Source organism: Pelodiscus sinensis, chromosome 19 (assembly GCF_049634645.1).
Source record: "Pelodiscus sinensis isolate JC-2024 chromosome 19, ASM4963464v1, whole genome shotgun sequence".
In the NCBI taxonomy this organism is placed as follows: Eukaryota; Metazoa; Chordata; order Testudines; family Trionychidae; genus Pelodiscus; species Pelodiscus sinensis.
The window spans coordinates 18602406-18626387 of NC_134729.1; the positions used below are offsets into that span (position 1 = coordinate 18602406).

A 23982-nucleotide genomic window follows, 5' to 3' on the forward strand; every position below is an offset into this window, starting at 1 on the left:
AACCTCTCTAGTCTGGCAACATCTGTAGTCCAGCATGATTTTAGATAGCTGGATGTCCACTTATCCTGGGTGTTACCAAATTTCCCATAAAGTTTGCTTACAGTGATCAGTCCTGGCTCTCAGTGTTCTATGCTGTTATTTAGCTCTAATTTACCCCTAAGATTTGCAAGTGTTGGTAATGCTGTTAAACAATATTGACCTCTCGTAGTTCAGCAAATTCTCTGGTTTGGCATTGGTCTGGTCCTGAGGTGCCAGACCAGAGAGGGTCAACCTGTACCATTATACTGGCATGACCCATTTAAGCCAGTGGAGCTGCACCGTTACATTGAAAGCAGAATTTGGCACCATGTTTTAAGAAGCCTTATAATCCAAATCGACTCAATGTACAGAATGTTTAGGCATGGAACTTTCATTAACAGAAAACAAGGTATCCTCATGAAATGTTAGTATCTAAACATGTAATATATTTTTCTGGTTTTAACTATAAATTAATTGCAGAACCCATCTGAAAATTGCTAAATATTCCAACTTCAAGATGCTATTGTATATGTCTTTCCAGTTATGAATTATAGGAGAGCCATTTAATATATTTCCACTGTGATTTTGGAAGACAGAGACATTACCCCCAGGTATTTTGATAACATGGATGTTCAACACTCAGCCAGAAGACAGTCCGCAGCGCACTCTTCCTCCTCCTCCCCCCCCCCCCCCACATTAACTGGTTAACCAAACTTCAGGTTTTACCAGTTAGCCCAGGGAATCTCAAATTTTGTGATACCGCAACCCCCCCAGGGGGGTCAGGTCCCACAATTTGAGAAATGTGGAGTTAGCCAATTTAATGGGATTTTACATCCCTACTGAGACTCTCAGTGCTATGGAGATGTGGGTACATAACATTTTAAAAGATTTTTCACTTGCTAGGAGTAAAAGTTAAGTGTCACAGCAACAAATACTACTAGGAAACCAAGAGCTTATCTAGTGATCTCTGTAATGCACACTGAAATGAAGAAGGGGGGGGGGGGAGAGAAGAGAGAATAGGAATTTCTCTATATGTACACACAAACTACCTGAATTTGAACTGAGTACATCATTGCAGAAGGACCTGGTCTAGAGGTACCATTTTCTTAGGATTCTTAATTAAGCCATTATTTATTTTATAGTTTCAGGGTGTTCAGCTCAGTTCAGGAGATAAAATGCCAAAGACAGAAGAGCAGGGCCGTGAAGAAATTCCCCCCCCCCATCTCTTCCCAAGTCTCTACTCACTCTCTTCTTCCCCCACAAAAAAAAAAAAACCCAATTCACTTGTGTGTCAAGATTTTTTTCATCGTGCTATACAGTCCAGATTTGGGAAAAACACAAGAGGCAGATGATGGGAGTCATACCATAAGACTGGTGATGCCTCACCTTTGCTGGCTTGTTTGTAACATGTTGCTTTTAAAATTGTGTGCAAAGTTAATTTTTAAAATGCTTGGGAAAAAAGTGAGGATTGCATTATATATAACAGATGGCAGGATCTGGATTTGTTTTGTTAACTAGGAACAGAACCATTTATAAATGCACCTGTCAGGTTTAGGGAAAAAAAATCTGCAATTTGTTTTATTAAGAGGACAGCTACAGAATCATAGCAATGTAGGACTGGAAGGGATACCTTAAGAGGTCAGCTAGTCTGTCCCCCATGATGGAGGGCAAGATGAACGTGTCCCCAGAATACAAGAAAGGACTTTGATAAATTGGAGAGGACCCAAAGAAGAGTCAGGAGAATGACCAAAGAGATACAAGAATGTGCCTTATAGCAATAAGCTAAATAGACATTTCTTTGAGTGCAACAGAGAGAAGGCTAAGGTGTGACCCAAGTACAGTCTCAGCTATTTTACCACTGGTGACAGCTAACAATGAAGCAACTTTGAAATTTTTGCAACAGCAACTGATAGCCCAAGATTGCATTCTGCAGTAGAGCATGGACAGCTAGAATAAAGTGATTGAGTGAATCACAGTCATGAGAAAATTAAACAAACGTTTAAATATTGTTACACTGGGTTAGAGAACAGAGTCAGCTAGAAATCTAACTAATATATAAAGGAGAATGTTTGTAAGTTTGTGCGCTAATAACTTGGACACTATAAGAGCTTCCGCAACCAAACTTTGCATGGGATAACCTTTCATCCAGGAGAAGGTTTTAAGGTACTGTGGGAGGGAAGAGATGAAAGACCAATGCCTCTCCCCAGTGCTGCACGGAGCCTGACAGTGCGGGGAGAAGCGGCTTCCCAGGGGAAGCGGCGGGGACAGACACTCACTAAGGCTGGCGGAGGGACAAGGAAGCGAGGGCAGGCTCAGGCACCAGCAGCAGGCACATGGCTCCCTTTCCCCTCCCTCCCCTCAGGCTCCTCACCTCAGTTATATCAACTTTCCTGAGCAACGCTGGGTAACTCCAGCTAGTTAACGATAACGAAAGGGCTAACAAATCTGTACTGATACAATGCCCTATACGGAAGGCTCTCAAAGCAAATCACGAAAGTTAGTCTCTTCCTCTGTAAAATCAGATAAAACTAAGTCTCATTAAACTGCAGCAAGGGAGGTTTAGGTTGGACATTAGGAAAAGCTTCCTGCCTGTCAGGGTGGTGAAGCACTGGAATAAATTGCCTAGGGAGATTGTGGAATCTCCATCACTGGAGAGATTGAAGAGCAGGTTAGACAGACACCTGTCAGGGAAGGTCTTGATGGTGCTTGATCTTGCCGTGATGGCAGTGGCCTGGACTTGATAACATCTCAAGGTCCCTTTCAGTTCTCATTACTAAATAAAAACTAAACCATTGGCCCTTCAGACACTGTAAAGGAAGAGTAATTGCTAAATAGTGCTTTATACAATTTAATGAGCGTGACTGTGTTAAACATCATAATGAGTTAGGCTAATTAGAAACGTAAATGGGTAACCGGTTAACAGGTAACCATACCGGGTGATGCTTACTGGTAAGCGGTTAACCAACACCTAGCTCACCTCCCTGCCCGCATCACAGTACAGGTGAGGGGGTGCTCCAGTCTGACCAGAGGGCCCACCAAACCACAAGCTGGGGGGAGGGATGAACTGGACTGGAGTGCCCCCTCACTCACACTGTGGGTCCCCTCTCTACAGCCAGTGGCAGGCAGCCACGCCCTCCAGTTAACAGTGTAACTGATTACAATTCTATCAGTGTCACAGTTAATATTTTTGTATAATTTTTTACATCCATAAGGTGAATCTCCCTAATTTACAGATAGAGAATCAGATCCAGAGGCTTGACTGACTTGCCCAAAAAGGTACACAGCAGAGACAAGAACTCAGGAATTCCATTCCCATTCATACTCACTTTCCTTTAAGCCACACAGATTACTCTGGTCAAGATCCGGGACAAGTGGAATTTGTGCTTGCTTTCCTACTTCTCATGTTCACAGGGACTGAAAACTCAGTGCAGCTGCAGTGCTTTGCTCAACTGGGAAGTAGTAGTGAGGACAACTGGCTGAAATGTCTCGGTCTCAGTTTGCCCATTTGTAAATTAGGGATATTCACTTTCCTCTCTAGTTAATCAAACCCCAATGAAGTAAGATGTTCTCGTTGTTACATCACCAGAGCTGTGAATCCAGTGCTCCTGAATTTCATACTTCCTCTGCCACCTCAGGCAAGTAATTTAACTTCTCTGTGCCTTGGTTCCCTATTTTAAGAAGTGGAAAACTGACTTTTCTCCCTACGTCCCAGATGTTTGAGTTTGCAAGATGCTACTTAGCACAGTAGAACTTAGCACTACCGAGCAACTCCTACCTGTCAGAGAAGTTCATGGGTTCCAAAGAGACTCTTATCCACTTCTCCTGGCTGGGTGATATGCCAGCAATGAAGGTCCTGGGGAAGGAAGGAGGGATATTTTAGTACACACTGAGCTGGACTGCAGAGGAGTTTGATGGAGTCTCACCATAAAAAATGAACTTAACAGCACAGTTTGTTCCTCCCAAAAATAAAGTAATATTTTTGAGCTACAATTAACTTTTACTTCTGTAACCTGGTGCAACCCCTCAGATGGGGGTAGGAGATAGGAGGGAGGAAATGGGGGGGGGAGGGATGGCACAGCACAAAGGGGGCAGTTGTTGCTGTTGCATAAGCAACTGGAGTCCTGGGCCCTGAGGGATGGTTGTTTGGGGTAGGAAGGGGTGCAGCATGGTCTGGGCAATGCTGAGGGCTGAATATTCTGTCTCGCCTCTTCTAGGAGCGCAGAGCCACCCCTACCACTACAGAGCCACCCCTACCACAACCTTCCCTGAAGGCTCAGCAATTCTATCGGCAACTCTGACCTGGTAGCATCATCAACCAATACCAATTTGTAAGAAAATATACATCCGAGGAGAGAAAGTAAACCGATAAAATGCCATAAACACGTGTTTTCTAAATTTAGAATTTTAGCTGCTCTGATAAGGGAACTCAAGTCTTCCCAACAAACAACTAACTGCAGGCAGTGAAAGCCACTGATTAAGGAGACAGAGGCTTTTAAAACTCTGCAACTTGAATCCAAGGATTAAGGAAGGAGTACAGGTAGTCCCCGGGTTACGTACAAGATAGGGACTGTAGGTTTGTTCTTAAAGTTGAATTTGTATTTAAGTCGGAACTGGCGTCCAGATTCAGCCACTGCTGAAACAGACCAGCGGCTGACTACAGGAAGCCCGAGGCAGAGTTGCTCTGCACTGGGCTTCCTGGAATCAGCCGCTGATCAGTTTCAACAGCTGCTGAATTTGGACGCCTGGGACAGAGCAGCTGGGGCGCTGCCAGGTAGGTCCCCGCAGCACCGTACCTCAGCCCTGCAGGGACCAACCCAGCAGCACCCCAGCTGCTCTGCCCCAGGCGTCGTCAGCGAGAAAAGCCTGGTCTGCTGGGGGGGGGGGGGGCGCAGTAGCTGCCCCCCCCCACCCCCCCACCAGACAACCAGGGAGACGCAGGTGGCGGGACTGCCGAGACGCGCCACAGTCCCGCCCGCATCCTCCGCGGCTTTGCTCCGCGTCTCGCTGGTCTGCTGGGGGGAGCTCCCCCCAGCAGACCAGGGAGACGTGGAGCAAAGCCACGGAGGACGCGGGTGGCGGGACAGCCCAGACGCCCAGCAGCCCAGGGAGACAGGGAGCAGCTTTTCTCGCCCCGGAGGACGCGGGCAGTGGGACTGCGGCGCATCTGGGCGTCCCGCCGCTCGCGTCCTCCGGGGCAAGAAAAGCCCCGTTTGTAACTGCGGATCCGACGTAAGTCAGATCTGCGTAACTCGGGGACTGCCTGTAGTAAAAACCATCCTAGACTTTCCTATGCTACAGCATCCACAGATGGAGAATTACAGGTCCAGTTTTTGCCAGCATTGCTATAGCCTGTAGGTTACGCTCAGATTAAAATGATGCAATTCTTACAAGTATTTAGAAGTTACTGGGTTTCTCATTCTGCGTCACAAAAATCCCAGCATCACACTAGATTAATATTCTCTGATATAGCCCAATGCTTTTAAAAAATAATTGGTTTGCTCCAAACACCTGAGAGAGGTGAAAACAATACAACAGCTTCCCTTGAGGTAGGCCAGATTCAATGTCAGCATGTCAACAGTGACTAACTCACTATGAAGAAGTCCTGCAGCTTTGTCACTACCCACCTCCACCCATCGTTCCCGCCCTTTTGGCCAGTGAAGTGAAAGACCATGTGGCGGCTAGGTATTAGAAGACAGACCTTTTCTGGGTAAAAATTAAGTCCTCATCTCCTAAGCCTAAAAACAGTGCCTATGACACTATCCTACCCTAGTATGCTTGATGTAGGACAGGGGCAACAGTGACGATCGGGGGGGGGGGGGGAAGCTTTCTTTTGGGAAGGTTTCCTCCTGCAGCCAATCAGCCAGCGGACTCATTTTAGTAGCAGAGACAACTTAGCCAGGTGCATGCAACAAGGCACTACTTGTCCAGTGCAGTTTCAGTTTAGTTTAGTTGGGCCTGAGACATGAACATGGTTGCTAATGGCAGAAGAATCTTTGTGCTTAGCCAGACAAACAAAATCTGGAGCCATGTAACAAATTCAGCCTAGAGAACAAGATTTCCCTCATGTCTCTTTATTCAATTCAAAGACTAGGAGCAAAATCTGGTAATGTCATATTGAATAGCTCACCTGACTTTACATCCAGAAGTTTCCATACTATTGTGGCCAGGATCTTAACATTTATCCTAGCATTACAGCTGGAGATACAGATTGCTATTTCAAAGATTCAACTTTGAATCTGGCAAAAACAGTACACACCAAAATCCAAGTACTTGAGAGGCTATCTACTGGTAGTTCTTAGAGCCTCTGACAGGTGATCCTGACTGGTTTGGCTAAGAGGCTATCAAGTGAAGCATTTCAGCTGCTCATCTCCTGCCCTTTGCCTTGGAGCTGCTCCTCCCCCTGGGGAGCCTCCTGCTTGTTGTGCAGGTCAGGAGAGGAAGAGAAGGGTGCTGATGTTAAGGTGCCCCCTCCCACTCTGTATCCTTTCTCCACAAAGCAGAGAGGGGACACAACAGGACCTGGGATGGAGTTTGCTGGCTGCTTTAGGGAGTGGGTCAGGGCAGGGGTGAGCATGCTTTAGCCCCACTATACCACCAACCGGGAGCCACCTGAGATAATCAGTGGCCAGCTGGCACCCACATCCTAAACTCCTACCCCAGTCATGAACCCTCCTCCTGCACCCCAACTACCTGCCCCAAGAGTAGCTCAGAGCCCCTCTCACACTCCAGATCCCTCAATCCAAGAGGAGAGTCTGCGCCCCAACCCTCTGCCCCAGCCTGATGAAAGTGAGTGAGGATAGGCAAGAGGGAGGATGGAGTGAGCAGGGGCGGGGCCTCAGAGAAGGTGAGGGAAGGAGGTGGGACAAGGGTATTTATATTTGAGGTAGATCTTGGATTGCACTTAAGTTCAAAAAGCGATATTGTGCTTAAAAAGTTTGGAGACCACTGCTACAGAGTCACCTATTTGGTGGCAACTTCCCATGCTAGCACCTGGAACAATAAAGTGAAACAAAAGATTTAAAAATGACTTGAAAAAGGCTACAAAATGGTGCAGTGCTCAGATGCCTAGATGCGGGCCGCTGCCCTACAGGGCAGAAGAAACAGGTTATCTATGTTGCTGGTCACATCTGAGAGCGTAACCACAGTTTACAGTGGGAGTTTCCGTAGTGTCACGTATAAAGCAAAAGGAAGGAGGGGGAGGGTAACTTATCACAGAAGGTTCCTCATATAGGAGGAGAACAGAAAGAAGTGCTAGCTCATGTTCTTTACAGTGGCTCATGCTTCCAGCACAGTTCAAGGGTTCACATTAGCAGGGGTTCTACTCAAGGTGAAAGAGAATGCATTGATGCAAGGGCCATACCAATCCTACATGAGGAGAAAGACTTGCCGCAAGGAGAGGGGAGAAGACCCTTTCATTCTGCTGTTCCTCAGAAAGGCTTCTCACCAAATTTATTGTTTTACTTTGGATAACAAAGTACTAAAATAGTTCTTAAATATTATGCACCATGAATGCTGGCATAGGAAAAAAAAATATACGTTCACCCCAAAACAGCAAGTCTTGCAACAAAAAGGCCACATGGATTCAGGAGTATGTGCATGGATGTTTATGGTAGTACAGCCTTAAAAAAAAGTAAATATATCTTTCATACACAGCATTACAAAGTGCTTTAAAGAGAAAAGAGGTTTAAAGCACCCAGTAGGCAGATTCCTATTTACACAGTCCACTGAAAAGTTTTTTTAAAAGCACATTTTGCCATATTATTGAAGCAGCAACCACTTGAGTTGCATAATCTACTCAAATCTTTCCCCCACCTTACAGTTTACGATGTGTATTATATGAAAAATTAAACAACAAAGCCAAAGACAGGTAAATAGAGGCAGCCACAGATTTCATTGTGAGTCTGAGGTCAGACTGGTATTAGTTCCCAAAACTAAGCAAAATCTTGATCAGGCTACACCTATAGTCTGGTACGGAGCACCAAAATTCTTCAGTGGAAGCTTGGCTTAAAATTTCTAAGCCAAGCCACCAAGAATTCTGAGTCATTTCCCTCCTCAAAAGATCCAGAACCATTTTCTTCTGTCCAGGAAGGCAGGGTAACTGCTCACTACTCAACTGATGCCAATGTTTCTCTTTATCCAAAGTAACAGACTGCATGAAAGCAGCACACTTTTCTGTACATCCCTCTGCACATTTGAATTGGATTCAAATAGAGTACATCTACACAGTAGTGCGTACTTCGAAATAAGCTGTACCATTTGAGCTATGCAAATGGCATAGCTTATTTCAAAATTGCTTTTTTTGAAATTTGGCGCTGTCTACACAGCACTAAATTTTGAAATAAATTGCTATTCCAGAGTCTTCCTTAATAACAGGCTTCTGGTGTAGACAGCACTGTTAGGGATAATGGACCTTATCCCGAAACAGCTCTGTTGTGTAGTACCCTTAGATTAGCGACCAAACAAGCTACATCACTAAGGGTCTATGTTCTCAGAGGTCTGGTACTCAGCACCTACTTTATCATCTTCAAACTAAAAATAAATTAAAACAAAAAAGAGGCTAGTGTAGGTTTCAACAATTCAAAGAAACAGAGTTATGGGAACATGGTAAATGACAAAGTCCTCTGCCTAAGGCCATATGAATTGATAATTTATTAGTTTCTGTACCCTGATTAACCAAAAAAAGCAGACCTTACTAAGTATAGCTCATCCTATTAGTCCCATGCTTTTCTAATTAGTGGTTGATCATTGTCATTACTACATCAGTACTTTTTAAAGATTTCAGTAGGGCTATATAGACTTAAGGGAAGCCAGCTGCCTTTGTTTGGGATGCGGCATTCAATACTTCAATCTGGCTTAGAAATAAATATTTCTTTTACAATAAAAAAAGAATACACAATACAGCATTGGAAGTTAGTGCTACTGCACCTACTAATTTATTGAAAACAAAAATAAACCAGGTAATCAAAGTGTAACAGTGCAACAAATTCATTATTCTATCCCCCCCACCAAAGCCCTCTGGGCCAAATTCACTCAAGTCAGATGGGCTGCAGATGATAAACACATCCCTTAACCAAGGCCCACAGTTCATTGATTAATGATGCCTCAATTTTGGTATTAAATCCATTTAACTTTCATCAGAGGACCAAACAATGTGTCTCTGTTAAAGAACTACATTAAGGGATGTATCCTTGCAAAGTCTTTACTGAAAGGCACCAGCAGGATTAACTTGATTTCCTCCCTCCCCCACCCATAGCAATAGTTTTGTCAGAGATCTTAGTATGAGGGTATGTCTGCACAGTGAAGACGATCCTGACATAGCTAGATTACCATAGTTATGCCATACATCTTATACCAAATGAGAGGAGGGGAAGAGAAATAAACCTCTCCCTTTCCCCCCCAAAAATCCCCCACAACCCTTCAGTCCATCACTGTAAAACCACCAATTCCCTGAACAGCAGCAGGTACTCTGACAGGAACATTTTCCCTGGACATTTCTGACACAACCCCCCACACAGATGCAGTTTAGCTACATTGGTCAGACCTGTGGATTCTTCATAGCCCTGACCAACATACCTATCCCAACTTAACTTTTAAGAGTAGCCCAGCCCTAAGAAGGTGTTGCTCAAAGACAGAATTACATTGGGTGCTAAGCAAATAAGATCCAAGGAAGACGCACTTCTTCCCTTGCACAAAATGAATTTGACATACAGATTTCTGATTCATAACAAGCTTTGGAAGCTCTACTAGTCATCCTTCATCGTGATGAATTTTGGCACTGGCCTCCCATATTGGCAGTGTCAGACTCAACCAGTTTGCATCTTGCTAGGTTAGTGGTTTAACTGCTTCTCTGCTGCCTAATGTGCACTATGTTCCATATACTATGTATGGCTAGCGCTGACCTATACACAGCATGCCAAAGTTTCCACTGAAGTGTTGCGAGGATATTGGCGCTGAAGTTTCAGGGAGGCAACATGCTCTAGTAGTCAGATCTATTCCCGTCTTTCACAGGCTCATTTTGTATTTAGATTAAGTCTGTACACCATTCTATGGCTTCACGCCCTCAGCCATCAAATGGAAACGATACCTGCCCTCCATGAGATATGGGGAATATATTAGCTAAAAGGTATGTGAAAAGGGCTTTAAAGTTGTAACATTGTATTTAAGTAGCATTATTCAAACAATGTTACACTGGAGGCCAGCAGAGAAGTAGTTAACCAAAAGCCCACTTTATTGTTTAAACAAAAGTTCGTGAAGTTTAGTGCTACTTCAGCTAGCAAAGGAACATTTTAAAGCAGCATGGAAGTTTAGTTTAAAGTTTGACAAGTGAATTGCATATTTTGTCCTTATCACTGAGTTTTTTAGTGTAAAAAAAGTTTCCCTGCCCAATGTGTAAGATACCACAACAAGCTGCTACTGGCTCCTATATCAATTTCTTCAGAGTTTAGCTTTTAAGATTTAAAGAAAAGAAACAGAAACATTTAGTTTCTAGTCTTCACTGCAGTGAAATCAACCCTGCAACTTAACGGCAGGCACATTTCACATTTATAGTAGGGATGTGAAAGTTTAACTGTCAACGGTTAACCGATAAGCCTGGGCTTATTGGTTAACGTTCATGATTACACGCAGGCTTCTGGTACGTGAGGGAAGTCAGTTTAAAAGCTAGCTCCCAGCGTGCAGCAGCTCCTGCAAAGCAACCTGCTGCCCCATGCTGCTCCCTATGATACAGAGGCAACGGTGTGGGGTAGCAGCTGGGAGATGGCTTAAGAGCCAGCTCTACACATGCACCGGGTTCCCAGGGAGCCACCTGCCATCCTCATCCTCCGTTTAACCACTGACATTTTTAGCGGTTATACGGTTACTTCATTACATGCATTTTAACATTCCTAATTTATAGACCGGGGGTAGGGAGGGAGGGTGGAATGCTCTGAAAAAATATAAATTGTACTCATTTAGCCTAATGGGAGAGCAATTAGGAAGCCTAATGATAATGTATAACAGGAACAGAGTTTGCTAGATTATTTTAGCTGAAACAAACATCTAGCTACTCTGGATTATTTTCAGAACTTTATTACTATTTTGGCTTCTACAGTGACACTACCTCTGATTTCCAATCAGGTGCCAGAACTGAAGCTCTATCTAGGGATTTATCAGAGAAGAGGAGGATGCAGGTACAAAAAGAAAAGATGTCTAACAGCATTAGAGAAGCATTAGGATTTTTAACATTTTGGACCTTCGGACTACCGGATTTTGTTAATTTTCAATGCATTCAAAACCAAATATAAAGCACCTCAAGGAGGTCATTTGTACTACATGCAGTTTGTTGTACAGAGTCATTCCTATATCCCCTCAAACTTCACCCCACCATGCACACCAAGAAAAAGGCTAATCTAGTGGCTCCCAACCTTTTCAAGGATATGGACCCTTTTTCAATTTATTAAAAGGTTATGGACCCTCCCCCGCAAACAATATAGCTGTGCCTACAGGTCCCTTGGCCCATACTGCTTCCCAAACAGCGTCCCTCTGCCTGCTAGGGAAGCAACGTGGGTTGAACGACATTCTGGCTGCTGGCCTCAGCCTGTTCTGCTTCCCGAGCAGTAGGAAGCAACGCAGCCTGAGGGACATGCTAGATGCAAGAGGCTCCACATGGACCCCCTACAGTACCACCGCAGACCCCCAAGCGTCCACTGACCACAGGTTGGGAACCACTGGGCTAATCTTTCAAACAGGAATTCCAGTGGGAACAGTTTGGAGAGAGATTACAGCTACTGTGCATGCATTATGGTAATATAAAAGATCACCTTGGTAGTTTATGTAAATTGAGCCAGTTTATTTCACCTGCCGGAAATGAAATGCCTTTTTTTGTTTCCCCCCCCTCCCCCCCCAAAAAAATCTCTTTATTCAGAGAGTTAATTCAGATTTTGATTTCCTATTAACATGACTAGGGGAGAAAGGGGTCTTTATAGGAGTTCCCATGAAAAGTTTCCTTCTAGAGAACACGTTGCAATACAGTTTCACATGCTCGTTCTAGTCCTGAGGTAACTGATTGTGATAGGCCAGGTGTGAACAATGCCACAAAAGCAAATCCTAGAGAGGATGAAATTAAAATAGTCAATCACTCATTTTCAGTGCCACTAGTTCTTTTACTGTACTATGTAGTTAATATCAAATATCTGTATGAGTAGAGTTGTGTCTGATGCAGCATACACAAAGAAGGGTGGGGCAGAATTTTGGATCTTACTGGAAGAAGAAAAAAAAAAACCCAAAACACAAACAAAATGTGCTTGAAGGCCCAACTGGGATTGGGTAAGCATTCCATTATCTTAGGTATAATACATAGCCCATGTCTTGAGCATAAGGAGGACTGCATCATGAGAGGCCGAAGTCATGTTCCCAGTGCCACGTGACAATGTTTTGGTCCAATGAGGCATTGCAAGGCCATCTCAAAACACTCTGCAGCTTGTTGCACTGTGGGATAACTACCTTTGGTGCACTGCTCTGTGTAACAATTCAAGCACTCCATTGACAAGTGCAGTGTGGACACATGACTGACTTAAGACATTCAGCTGATGCAGTAATTAACTTTGTAGTGTAGACATGCCCTGAGTGTCTAAAGACAAAAGCTCTTGCACGTAACATGTTCGAGACAGTCACCTGAAAAGTGACCCATCCTGTTCCTACAGGCACAATATATTAACAAATGCTACAAATTAGTAACACCACCCAGATTTGCTTCTAAAAGTATTGTGCAATATAAAAATCATCCTTAATTACTCCAGAGTCCTTACACTAGTGATATCTATAATCCACATAAGCGACGAGGAGTCCTTTGGCACCTTATAGACTAACTGAAGTGTAGGAGCATAAGCTTTCGTGGGCAAAGACCCACTTCGTCAGATGCATGTAGTGGAAATTTCCAGAGGCAGGAATAAATATGCAGGCCAGGATCAGGCTGGAGATGATGAGGTGATCCAATCAAGGAGGATGAGGCCCACTTCTAGCAGCTGATCTGGAGGTGTGAATTCCAAGAGAATAGAAGCTGCGTTTGTAGTTAGCAAGCCATTCACAGTCTTTGTTTAATCCAGAGTTGATTGTGTCAAACTTAAAGATGAACTGTAGCTCAGCAGTTTCTCTTTGAAGTCTGGTCCTGAAGTTTTTTTGCTGCAGGATGGCTACTTTTAGATCTGCAATTGTGTGTCCAGGAAGATTGAAGTGTTCCCCTACAGGTTTTTGTATGTTGCCATTCCTAATATCAGATTTGTGTCCATTGATTCTTTTACGTAGGGACTGTCCTGTTTGGCCGATGTATATAGCAGTGGGGCATTGTTGGCACATGATGGCATATATTACGTTGGTGGATGTGCAGGAGAATGTACCAGTGACAGTATGGCTGATCTGGTTAGGTCCTGTGATGGTGTTGCTGGTGTATATATGTGGGCAGAGTTGGCACCGAGGTTTGTTGCAAGGATTGGTTCCTGAGTTCGAGTTATTATGGTGCGGTGTGTAGTTGCTGGTGAGAATATGCTTCAGGTTGGCGGGTTGTCTGTGGGCAAGGACCGGCCTACCTCCCAAGGCCTGTGAGAGCGAGGGATCATTGTCCAGGATGGGCTGAAGATCGCTAATGATGCGTTGGAGAGGTTTTAGCTGGGGACTATAGGTGATGGCCAGTGGTGTTCTGTTGGTTTCTTTCTTGGGCTTGTCCCGTAGCAGGAGGCTTCTGGGTACACGTCTGGCTCTGTCAATCTGTCTCCTCACTTCCTCGTGTGGGTATCGCAGTTTACAGAATGCTTGTTGAAGGTCTTGTAGGTGTAGGTCTCTGTCTGAGGGGTTGGAGCATATGCGGTTGTACCTCAGTGCTTGGCTGTAAACAATGGATCGTGTGGTGTGTCCGGGATGGAAACTGGAGGCATGCAGGTAAGTATAGCGGTCGGTAGGTTTTCTGTATAGGGTGGTATTGATATGACCGTCACTTATTTGTATCGTGGTGTCCAGGAAATGGACCTCCCGTGTAGATTGGTCCATGCTGAGGTTGATGGTGGGGTGGAAGCTGTTGAAATCATGGTGAAATTCTTCCAGAGTCTCCTTCCCATGGGTCCAGATGATGAAGATGTCATCGATGTAGCGTAGGTAGAGAAGGGGTGTAAGTGGACGAGAGCTGAGGAAGCGTTGTTCCAGGTCAGACATAAAAATGTTGGCGTATTGTGGGGCCATGCGGGTGCCCATAGCAGTGCCACTGGTCTGGAGGTATATGTTGTCACCAAATCTGAAATAGTTGTGTGTGAGGATAAATTCACAGAGTTCAGCCACCAGTTGTGCTGTGGCATCATCAGGAATACTGTTCCTGACAGCTTGTACTCCATCTGCATGTGGGATGTTAGTGTAGAGAGCCTCTACATCCATGGTGGCTAGGATGGTGTTTTCTGGAAGATCACCTATGCATTGTAGTATATAATCCACATGTGACTCAGGAGTGAGAGTAAGGAGTATCAGCGGCGTTTGAACTCCCACCTAGCAGATTCACAGCACAAATCTCTCTCCAACTACAGATGTAGTTAGATACATGGGAGCTGAGATAGAGAAGGATTCATGATGAGAAAAATAGGGTCACCTTCTGTGTAGGCTAGACATGTCCATACAGAGGAAACACTTTGCTAGGTGCATAATCCACTGTTTAGGAGACTGCAGTAGAATGTCAAAAATCAAAAATTATTGCCCACCCCTCCTCTAGAATCATAGAATCCTAGGGCTGGAAGAAACCTCAGGAGGTCATCAAATCCAGAGGTCCCTCCCCAAAGCAGGACTAACCGCAATTAAATCATCCCAGCCAGGGCTCTGTCAAGCCGGGACTTAAAAACCACTAGGGATGGAGATTCCACCACCTCCTTAGTAACTGATCCCAGTGCTTCACCACCCTCCTAGTGAAATAGTTTTTCCTAATATCCAACCTAGTCCTCCCCCACTGTAACTTGAGACCACTGCTCCTTGTTCTGCCATCCCTTACTGCTGAACAGCTTCTGTCCATCCTCTTTAGGACATCCCTTCAGGAAGTTGAAGGCTGCTATTAAATCCCCCCCTCACTCTTCTCTTCTGCAAACTAAATAAGCCAAAATCCCTCACCCTCTCCTGGTAGGTTGTGCACTCTAGCCCCCTAATCATTTTGGTTGCCCTCTGCTGGACCCTCTCCAATGTGTTCATATCCTTTCTGTAATGGTGGGCCCAGAACTGAACACAATACTACAAATGTAGCTTCACCAGTGCCAAATAAAGGGGAACAACAACTTCTCTAGATCTGCTGGAAATGCTCCTCCTAATGAACCCTAATACGCCATTTGCCTTCTTGGCTACAAGAGCACACTGTTGACTCATATCTAGCTTCTCATCCACTGTCATCCCCAGGTCCTTTTCTGCTGAACTGCTACCTAGCCATTCGGTTCCCGGCCTGTAGCAATGCTTGGGGTTCTTCTGTTCCAAATGCAGGACTCTTGTCCTTGTTGAACCTCATCAGATTTCTTTTGGACCAATCCTCCAATGTGTCTAGGTCACTCTGGACCCTATCCCTGCCCTCCAACGCATCTAACTCTCCCCCAGCTTAGTGTCAGCTGCAAATTTGCTGAGGGTGCAATCCATCCCCTCATCCAGGTAATTAATGAAGAAGTTGAACAAAACCATCCCTAGAACTGATCCTTGGGGCGCTCTGCTTGAAACTGACTACCAGCCAGACATCAAGCTGTTGATTATTATCCGTTGGGCCTGACAATCTAGCCAGCCTTCTATCCACCTTACAGTCCATTTATCCAGTTCATACTTCCATAACTTGCTGGCAAGAATATTGTGGGAGATGGCATCAAAAGCTTTGCTAAAGTCAAGGTATATTACATCCACTGACTTCCCCATGTCCACAGAGCCAGTTACCTCATCAGAGAAGCTAATGACTTGCCCTTGGTGAATCCATAGTGACTATCCCTGATCACTTTCCCCTCTTCTAAGTGCTTCAACATGGATTCTTTGAGGATTCCCTCCATGATTATTCCAGGGACTGAGGTAAGGCTGACTGGTCTGTAGTTCTCTGGATTGTCCTCCTTCCCTTTTTTAAAGATGGGCACTACATTTGCCTTTTTCCAATCATCTGGGACCTCTCCTAATCTCAACAAGTTTTCAAAGATAACGGCCAAAGGCTCTGCAATGGCATTTGCCAACTCCCTCAGTACTCTCGGATGCATCAGATCCAGCCCCATGGATGTGTATGTCTAGCTTTTCTAAACAGTTCTTTCTCCATCAAGTGCTGTCTACCTCCTTGCCTAGTACAGCAGTCTGAGAACTGACCTTGTCTGTGAAGACAAAGGCAAAAAAAAAAAAAAGCACTGAGTACGTCAACGTCTCATATCATCTGTTTAGTGGTTACAGACAGCATAACACCCCTATCTGGATCCTCTGAGGACTGAGCCCAAGATGTCTGGATGTAAAAAGATATAGGACTACCACTTAAGCCAAAGAATCAAGTCTGCTAAAGGGAGAAGAGTTACAAACCTCTCTTCAGTTTAATAAAAAGGCAAGTCACACTATAGTAGCATGGACTATAGTTACAATTATTTGACATCCCTCTCTGAAAGAGAGCATGGAAAAATGGAGGTGGCTTTGGGCTGCTATATTAGAGACCCAGAGTTTATTCCTAGCTCTGCTGGAAGCAACTGCTGAATGATAGTTACCTCCCTTAATGTAACAATCGGGCCTTGCATGGGGCTATGACTGGCACAGAAATATTAACAGAAATCAATGCAAGTGAAGGGAATTAAAACTCATGGTCTCCTGGCATGCAAACCAGTGCTTTTTGCCCCCAAGTTACTGAATAATGTATCTCATGAGAGTCTGTCTTGCTTTGTATCCTCAAAATCCTGTTACAGGAGAAGTTTGAGCTGTTGCAAGAATTCCTGCATCAGGGCCACAGACATTCATTGCTCTTGATCTGAGAGAAATGGAGGCATAGATAGTGTTTTAGTGTGTGCTTTTTGAAAGGCATCTATTTTATGGCACGTGCCAAGAATCAAGTTCAGCCCTTCTTTCCCCCCAAATCCTACAACTCATGCTTCCTTCTTGCAATACCCTGGAGAATGAAAAACTCAAATTCTCTAGGACTCCCCAAAAGATACAGGATGAACCCTTGTGATAACACTAGTATAATCTGGAACCAAAACTATGATTTCTAGATCCTGACTGCTAAATTAAGATACTCCAAAATCATTAAGTGCTAATGTATCTTCTGATACCAAATACATTTCCCAGAATATTACTATTTTACTCATATGGATTAAACCTTATTAAAAATTGCCAAGTAGTCAAAAAAATACAAAAAACATTTAAGATGAAGATGTGGGAGAGGCAAAGTTTCAATTCCCCTCCCCCCCCCTCCTTTTAAGCCCTATTGACACTAACTGGGATTTCTCACAAAATTCACTACTCAAAAGTCTTCTGAGTCTGGCTCCGCTTACAAAATGCCAGAAATGCCCAAGGCTTGCTGCATCAGTCAGCAATTTATGAAGCCAAAGCGTACAGAGCAACTGCAACAAAGAGGTCACAGATACTACATGGAAACTGCTACATTGGCTAACCCCAGACAGAGACCCAACTCAGCACAAAATGGAGTGCATTTCTTTGCAGGTTGATTCAGAAGATCAGGCAGGCTCAAAATACCCAGATCACGATCTGGTTGACTACTCATGAATAGAAACACCCCGATTGTCTTGGGTTGCATCTCTATGGACTCCAACAGAAACACGAGCATGCAGTCTGCTTTTCACTCCAGATGTAAGTTGTTTCATGAGATAGAGGAAGGAGGGGGCAGCCTGCCAGGCAATCCTGAAGAAAAAAAAAAGCCCCAAACAATCTATAAGAAGCTGCTATTGCCATGTCATATACTGATATTTGACAAGACTCGGAATGTGACATCAAGTCATTTAGCACCCCTGTCAAGATAGCAAAGGGGGCATTTTAGGCTGAGGTAGTCTGATGACTACTGTCTTTGGACAGGTCAGTTTTGTTTGAACTAAATTTAAAACCAGTTCTCATAACAGAAATAAGTTAACTATAAAGCTGAATTCCTACCCAGAATATAGGAGGGACATTCTCTCTTCCCAGAAGGTGCCCTAATACCTGATACGTTGTACCAAAACATTATATAGTGTACAAATAAATATAATAGCAAGTCTTACTCTTAGTGCTAGTTTAATAATTGCTATTTTAAAATAGATATGGTCAAATCAAAGTCATCTTCTCACATCTTTATTATTTAGCATATAAAAAGAGTAGCAAAGACTAATACCACCCTCTGTCAAAAAAGGAATAACTACTGAAGAAGAAGATGCGCCTTTAACTAGCAATCGGGTAATCACGTGTTTCTTGCCACTCTCCTGTAATTAGCTTCAGGAATGGCTTGATTTCTCCTGAAAATTGGGTTTCCACATCCCAAATCCACTACCAGTTACCTGAAATGTGGAAACAAAATCTGGAGTGTAAGACTTTACAGCAGAGATGAAGATGAAGAACACTTATTAGCAGAACAGGACAATGGAGGAATCCAAGTAAGGGCCTGAGACCCAAACTCATTTGCACAAAATTAAGTTGGCTGCATCCACCATCATTAATACAGGACACCATATTCTGAAGCTATCTGAATCAAGATTGCACACCACAGACGATTTGTGGTTTCCCCAGGCCAAGCTTCTATGTTATATTATTAGATCTTTGTAGAGCTAATGAGGGCTATGGGCCACATATGGCTCATGGGACTGCACTTCATCTTGTTGACAGAGTTAGGAATTTTATCTTTTGATGGAGTCTCAATGATGGTGATAAAACTGATCAGCATCCTTTCACATATAGGAGAGCACGCAAAGAGATTTACACACTGAGCATAACAGAACTATATGCTGTGGTAACTTTCCTTTACCCAGTAGAAAGGAGGTATACTAAATATATTATTGGGAAAAGAATAAACACACACCATAGCAATCCAGTGACCTAATCACATTTGATTGCTTACCAGTAGCTTGTGGCAGTCTAGAGCCATCATGAAACAGAATTTGAGATTTAGCCAATTGAAGAAATCGGATCAAGAGTGACATTAAAGCCCTATTTACACTAGACAATTGATCATTATGTAAAAAGAGTTCTTTAGCTGCTAGGTTTCATCTATAGTTTCTATACTGGCTGTGTAGAATCTATTAATTCTCTTACATCTGGTGGAGGCTTCCCTTGCCTGCACCACACTTACCTTCAAGGGAAGAGAGAAAATATTTTATGCCAGTTGAAATAGAGGATTCCAAAATTACAGATGTTCAGCAGTTCAAGCCAGCAATGCTGTTTTGACACCCATACAGAATTATATAACACACATACTCATCCATCAGACCAATGTAATCTTTTCTCATTACTAAAGATCAATGCAGAATGTACTCCAACTTTCTATCACCTTATGTCTATAAAACATTTTAATTCCATAGGACCCCAAACCATTAAATATATAAAACTTCATAGCAGGAGTGGGCAAGATCTGGCCCAGGAGTTGGATCCAGCCCACCAAGCCTTTCAATCTGGCCTGTAGCAGGCAGGGAGCAGCCCCAGAGCTCAGAGTGGCTGGCTGCTCCATCTATCTCTCTGCACCAGGGGGAATGGGGAAGCATCACAGGCTGCAAACCCCCTCCTTCACCCAAACCATCTCCTGCACCCCAATCTCCGAGCACACTTCTGCACCCAAACTGTCCTAGTCCCCATGCTCCTTCAAAGAAAAGTGTGGTCCTTGACCATTTGCTAAAATTTTGGAATGGCCCCCACATCAAAAATTATTGCCCACCTTTGTTTTATAGTAAGCAGTTTTCCCAAAAGCAAAAATTCAACAATTTCTGGGGTGGAATACAGCAACTAGATGGGACATTATTACAAAGCACAAACGTTCTGGGGAAGAGGTACTTTTGAACAAGCGAGGACAAATCTATAAGGAGTCCGAGGAGATCATTACCGTACATACAAGACAGAATCTTGGGGGTTTAAAGGTCTTTAGTCTACTTACTTATATGGTCACAACTATCATAGTATCTCCACACCTAATATCAGAGGTGCCTCTTCCAAAGCTTCTTGAGCAGCCATTCACGAAGGTTAATTCAATTTACTGACAAGCACACCTACTTCAACTGCCAGGATTCAAATGTGGTTGTAGGAGGTGAAGGGGCTTCATGAACCTTGATGTTTGGCCCACTTACTAAGTCACCATCTCCCTAATCCTAACCAAAATTGTAATAGAACCATGTATGGAGAATTTTTATTTATTAAGACACTATAGAGTTAGAGGGAACTGTCAAATGCCTTATGCATACACTAATGGAAAAAATATTTTGAAAAAAAACCTATGTAAACAAAAACAAAAATAATTAAAAACCCACTATGCCTCTTTCCTCTGCTCCTACAACAGTGAAATATATGACCACAAAGTCAATAGGGTCAGAAAGTATTGCCCTTTGCTCAGAGAGGTAACATGCAAGAACTGTGACCTCTTTCAGCTTTTCAAAATCTTGCAGAAGCTTTTCCACCTGAGCGCTGCTTTAAGAACCAGAGTACAGACCAGAGCATACCATATACTTTCTCTGCCATCCCAAATATCTGACTTGTGAAGCTGAAAAATACTCTACTAAAAGCCTTCCAAAAATCATAAAACCATTTCCAAGTCAGAGAATCATTCTGAATGGAGATTTTCAAGATGTTATGGAGAGTCAAAAGGGGGAAACACTTCTTGCTGATTGTCTATTCCAATGAAGTAAAGTAAAAGGTTTATAGCACTCCTCTCACTGTGGCTAATCTATCCAAGAGTATCCTAGATACAGTGGCCTGTTCAGTCTCAGTAGTTCCAAGTTATTTGGTCCTGAAGTTCATCCTAACCTGTAAATGAGAGCAATTTTAATTTATATCATGCATAGTTACAGATACTAACATTTTAATGGAACAGCAGTTGCCAATGGATGTTGACAGATGATTAAAGGTTCCAAAGTGAACAGCTAATAATTACACCAATTGTGTTTTTCAAATACTGGAAACAAAAACAAAACATGTCATCCACTTGTTGATGCCCTTCCTTTCCCAAAGGGGGTGTCTACACTGCACCATAACTTGAAATAAGATAAGAAATCTTAGCGACGCAAATTGCGTATTTTATTTCAATGCTATTTCAAAACAGCTTATTTCATCATTTGGCGCTGTCTACACAGTGCCGAATTACAAAATAAAAAAAAATTTGTAAGTGAAATGGAGAAAGGCTTCCTTCCCATCCACTCATACAATCAAATTTAAGGCCATGGTCTTAGTAACTTTATCTTGTTTGAAACCTAATGAATACCAAAAAAAAAAAAAAAAAAAAAAAAAGTGTCAGAAGTCGCCAAAGACTTGATGTTGTTGTGGCATATTCACCTCATTGGACATTAGCTAAACACACACAAGTGAAATAGAAAATTCATGTCAAATATAATCCTATGTCGAGTGCCAACCTCATACTGCACCATCCACCTTAGCCAGATATAGAATCGTTCACTCACTATCTGATGAAAAAGATAGATAAGAATTGCAAGACTATTTTATCTTATAAATATTTCTGAAAGTTTGTTTGTCCCCCCCCAAAAAAAATCTCCAAAACAGTAAGAGTTAGAAACACCAAATTTTGCACGGATACTACTGATTTCCTAACTTCAATAACTGGATTGGTTCTCTCTCAAAATCAGTTCCCCCAGAGTCCCAGCTGGGCACCCAGAAACCCAAATGGGCCACTAATTAGCTTTTAGTACACCTGATTGTAGGCATTTGCTGGACTCTTCTGTTAAGTGTCACAAACTGCAACTACGAGATCCTTTCCCTATGATAACAGAAAAAGTACTAGCTAAGTAATATACAATAGAAAAGTATTTCCAATAAAATATGCTACGTTAACATCATTGACGTAGTTCATTCATCACACCTTTTACTATATTTTTCCCGATGCCGGGTATTTCTGCTAGTACTGAAAATAATAGTTGGTTCTCAGGTGTACGTTTATACTTTTATATAAATGTATGTGGTTCACAGTTCAGTCCAACACAGGATTTGCTGAGAACCTATTAAAACCTGAAAGCTTTTGGTTTACTTCCTCTTCTAATTCTTGGAAGTGTCTTAAAGCTAGTCAGCCATGTGACTTTCTGTAAGCCTATAGTTTTAGCTATGTTAGTTTGCAACATGAGTGTCTAGTGATGAAATTACTCCTTTTTATATCAAGGATGGATGAATAATAATTGGCAAAAGACTAAAGGATTCAGATCATATTCTAGTCTCCATGAAGACTACATAAGTCCTCAGTATTGTTGATGTAAACCAGACTGGGAAACTGACCTTCTAATGATGAAGCGGCACACAAAAGAGGCTCAACCACTAGTGCAGATGGGACAGCACTACTTTAAAAAAAATGGGTAAGCCATTTTCAATATTGGTTCAGGGAGACTGGGTGCCAATGGCCACTGTCAGTAATAGATCAGTTGTCTAGTGCATATGTAACTAGGGTATTCATGAAAACGTTGGCAGCTCGCAGCTCACATGCGGAGACTAAAGTCAGCAAGAAGAGTAAATTAAAATAACTAGACACCACCCAATTATATTTTGCTCTCAAAGCCACAGATTTATTACTGAAACCTAACTCCTGCAAGCTTTGAGAGATTACTGAGGAATTAATACTTATCCCTGTCTTTTGGGTCCTTCTCCATATCAATAATGCTGGTGACATCATAAGCAGTCCCCATCTCCACCCACAGGTAAGCTTAACAATGTAACCAATTACTTAAGCAAAAAAGAATCTAACAACTAGCCTCACTAAATAGAGGGTTCACTCGAAGTAGGGAGGGAGGGAAAAGTTACTCTGCACTCACTATAACAGACCTCTAACTAAAGGCAATATTTATATGCACCAAATGCATTTCCTCATATAGCCCTTCCAAACAAGAATATTTTAAATATTAAAATAATCATCACAGTTGTCATTTTAGAGAGTGTGTCCACACTATTTCGGAGGGAAGTAGTACTACAAAGTTACTCAATATTACTGGGGAATAAAAGATACATGTATTTTCTTCTTGAGAAAATTAGTTTAGAATATATATATTTCTAGACTTCCTTCCATCATTCTCTAGATTATTTCTGTAGTTAAATGGGGCTGGACAGTTTTCACTCTGATAGAAAAAAAAGAAGAAGCGAATAGTACCATACGGCCTTATTTATTAATGGATACTTTTAAAAATAAAAGGCAATAAGGCAATCCTCTTAAGAGTTAATGTTTATTGTTCCTGTCTAAAATTAAGACAAAAATAATTTGCGTTGTAAAAATCCACTTCATGACAGGGCTTAACCCTATCATGAACAACAAAGCAGCTCAGTTTGTAGACCCTCATTCAACTGTCAATTCCTCAAAACACCTTGTCTGAACTGGAGGAGTTGAGATGGAATGACAGAGCAATCCCTTCATAGATGCCTCTGCTTCACGGTTAGGCTTCAGAGAGCACTCTCCCAGCCACAAGCATTGTATAATGATGCTGTATCTCCACAGGCTTATCTACAAGCACTAACTAGAACAGAGATCAGGTGCCAGTTTAAAATGAATGTTATTTTGGTTCAAGTTTCTATGTAGACAAGCCCTAAATCAGGACGATCCTCAGAGCATCAACAAGGACACAAGATCCCTGGCATCTAGAGACTACTGTTTTTCATTCTGGAAGAGATAATGGACCCCTCCGGAGACCATCAGCAGCATGCAATCCATTAGTTGCCTCCAATTCCACTCAGTTACTACAAAACCATCCTCTTCCAAGCATGGAAAAGTGAAGATTTTCATGAGGGTTTTAGCTACAGATCAGTATCAGCTGGAAGGATACATACACTCCTCAAAAGAAAAAAGATTTAAAGGATAACACA

The 23982-nt window shown here is 42.8% G+C and overlaps 1 protein-coding gene across 19 annotated transcripts in view; it reads right to left on the reverse strand.

The window, feature by feature from the left end:
- Positions 1–23982, reverse strand: part of GATAD2A (GATA zinc finger domain containing 2A) — a 120874-nt gene that overhangs the window by 57329 nt on the left and 39563 nt on the right. For 10 of the 19 annotated variants that reach the window (XM_075902814.1, XM_075902809.1, XM_075902815.1 and 7 more), the window contains one exon: positions 3794–3871. The exons of the other annotated variants lie outside the window; for them this stretch is intronic. The gene's annotated coding sequence lies outside the window, so the exon portion shown is untranslated. The remainder of the gene's footprint in view (positions 1–3793; positions 3872–23982) is intronic. 19 annotated transcript variants of the gene reach the window in all.